This window comes from Amphiprion ocellaris, chromosome 19 (genome assembly GCF_022539595.1).
Source record: "Amphiprion ocellaris isolate individual 3 ecotype Okinawa chromosome 19, ASM2253959v1, whole genome shotgun sequence".
NCBI lineage: Eukaryota > Metazoa > Chordata > Actinopteri > Pomacentridae > Amphiprion > Amphiprion ocellaris.
In genome coordinates this window covers 3,661,713-3,665,238 of record NC_072784.1, presented here as the reverse complement: position 1 = coordinate 3,665,238, position 3,526 = coordinate 3,661,713, and positions in this window count along the sequence as shown.

Sequence of the window (3,526 nt, the reverse complement as noted above, 5' to 3'; positions counted from 1 at the left end):
TCCATCATGAGGAAAACTCCCACAAAACCGATCCTACATTACCCACAATGCACCTCTTTACTTGAAACTCCCATCTCTCATGTCAGATTCCATATTTCCGGTTTGTAACGCAGGTTTTTCTGTCATAAAAATCTCAAAGCCAACACTGAAATAACACAGATGACCTCACTGTGACTTTATTTATTTGGCCAGTAGAGACACACAGACGAGACAGGAAACCAGCCCTGTAGGTTTCTAATTAAGGTTATATCCTATAAAAGAAAAGCACACACAGCTATAAATCACATCATCAACCTTATTTAAGCTACACTGAGGCCTGAGGAGAGTGAAAACACAAAGTAAACAGAGAAATAAAAAACCGAAATAAAAACTGGCCGTAAAAGTGAGTCAAAAAAGCAAATTTGTTAATTAATAAAACCATTTAACGCTATGTTGTTATCTTCATGCAGGTGCACAGAAAGTACATCTGGATTTTCCAAATTCAGAAAAAACAAACAAACAGCCGACACCTGCGACGTGATCTAATAATCTGAACCTGTTTGGTCCGGACCTGCATTATGAAACAGCAATTAGGTAAAGTAAGACGGTAAAAACCACCAACTGGCTTATAGATCGATAAAAGCCAGGATGTGTCACGGCCCACACAGATGGAGGCCTCGGAGTTTTACAGTGAATATGCAGGAATAAGTCTCAGCTCAAACAGCAGCTTCATAACCTAAACTGTAAGCAGGATTTTGTTTATCAGAGTCAGGAAGAACGTTTCAACTGCTGGACGGTTGTTGAACTTATCATCTGTAACTAAACTCAGCTTAGTTCAGGTTCCACATTCAGCCCAATTTCATCTCCAGTGACCAGTAAAATCACAGCATAATAACCTATAAATAACCACAACTCCTCATGGTTTCTTTGTTTTAGTGCAAAAAAGTACATTCTGAAAATGTTCACATTTGAAGAATTATCTTTTTATAAAACATTTTTAACAAACTGAAGTTTCTTAAGAAAAAGAAGCTCAATTTCAGCAACACTCAGCCTCAGTTTATCATTTCCACATTACAACTTCCAGATCAGAGTTTCTACAAAGGAACACAACATTGAGTCACAAGTGTCTGGAACTAAATGATGTAGTATTTTATGATCAAAATTACAAAAGCCAGACAAAACAACACAAAAAAACAATAAAAACAAGACAAAATATTACAAAAACGAGACACAAAATGACAATAAATCAGACAAACGACATGAAACAAAACAAAAAAAGATAAAAAATTTGACCAAAATGTTACAGTGACAAAAGCATGCACAAAAATAACACAAGACACAAAATGACAACAAAATAGACACAAGCGAGACAAAAAGGAAACATAAAACGACAAAAACATGAGACAACAGACAAAAGTTAGAGAAAAGAAGACCAAAAAACAACAAAAACACGCCAAAATAATACAAAAACGAGACACAAAACGACAAAAGCAAGAAACAAAATGACGAAAAATGAGACAAACGACACAAAACAAACAAAAATGAGGCAAAAAATTAGGCAAAAATGTTGCAAAGCGCCAAAAAGGGTTTACATGTGTTTTTACATTTAATTTTTTTGCACAAAATTACTTTTATACTTTTTTCTACACCACAATACAACACCAACTGTAGCTCTCACCATAATAAAACACACATTTATTATTATCATTCACTGTTGTTTCCATAGTATACCCCAGCGTTTTAATTGTAATCTATTTATCCATTATGTGGTTGGGAAATGTTGGCTGATTTGGCTTTTTTTCATGATATACACTACCAGTTAAAAGTTTGGACACACCTTCTCATTAAGCGGTTTTTATTTAATTATTTTGTAGATTAATACTGAAGACGTCAAAATTATAAAATAATACATATGGAATTATGCTGTAAACAAAAAATGTTAATCTTCAGTATTAATCTACAATGTAGAAATAATACAAATAAATTAAAAGCATTGAATGAGAAGGTGTGTCCAAACGTCTGACTGGTAGTGTTTGTGTAATCTTTATATCATAACATCTTTAAATTTGTTTTGTTAGTTATTATCTGTTTTAAGCCTGTAGGTTGATTTTAAATTTGTTCTATAACTATATTTGACTTGACAATGAGTGTCACACAGTGACTAAGTTTAACCCTCCTGTTGTCTTCATTTATGGGCACCAAAAAATATTGTTTCCTTGTCTGAAAAAATCCAAAAAATTCAGGAAAAAATTCCCTAAATTTCTGAAAATTTGCAAAACCTTCAGGAAGAAAATTCCAATAATTCCTTAAAAGTTTTATTTAAAAAAAATAAAATAAAATCCCCCAAATTTGGCAAGAAAATTCTTGTAAATATTTTCAAGAAATGAATAAAAATCTCCCAAAAAATCCTAAAAATATCTAAAGTGATTCCATATATATCAGTAAAACTTCTAATATTTTCTTTAAGAACATTGACATAAAAATCAACCAAAATCCAGCGAATTTCGCTGGATTTTGGTTGATTTTTATGTCAATGTTCTTAAGAAACATTTTTAACATTTCTTTTTTTCCACCAAAAAAATGCTCAAAATTTTCCAAAAAATGTTGAAAATGTGGGCATCAGAAGTTTCACTGTGAAAATATAGATTTTTCCCACATTTTCAAACTTGAAAACGGGTCAATTCTGACCTGCAGGACGACACGAGGGTTAATAACTTCTCGTTAGCCATTTATCTGCATCTTCCTTATTCGCTTCACAAACTGAACAGACCCAAACAACCCTTCATCCCATCACCCTGTTGCCGTGGACGACGGCTAACACACAAACAACGCACCAAGCTCGTCATTTGTTTCACCATTTTGCATTTATTGAAGAGGAAGGTTGGAGGGGGGTTGGAGGGGGGAAGCGAATACAAAAGCACAACCGAGCTACATGTCGATGCCACGCTACGTTTCTGTGTGTCGCTGGTGACTGATGGCAGGTGACGGAATGCTCCTGGTTCCTCTAAGCAACTCTGATCCTACTCAGACGGGTTAATAACCGGCTCCCAAGCTGCTCATCTATAGCTGCCATTGGCTCAGGGGAGGAGGGGGGAAACAGCAAGACAACAGCATGACATGACGAGGACATGAAGGAAACCTAAGTGATGTTAGAGACAGACAGGTCTGCTGAAGATGGCACATTATTAAGAGGAAAAAAAATCCCTTCTGGATGCTTTTGTGATGTTCAACACATTCTGGGGGCCTTTTAGTGACAGAAAAATGTTACATTTAGCCTCATTTTCTGCTAATGAGTTTCATTTTTGATGGATTTCTCAGTGACAGGTTTAAAAAAAAAAGAGAGGCGATGAAAACCGAAGCTGAAATCTCTCCATCATATCTGTCGTGTGTGAAGCTATGAAGCGTCGTCGTCGGGAGCGTTTTCATGGAAAGCTTTTTCCTTTTAAAGTCCTTCAGAAAGTAAGTGCACTTCCCTGTTAATGCACTTCAGAGTTGGCGAAGAACCTGCCGACACTTCACAAAGGTCACAAGTAGTTTGAGTCAGCAG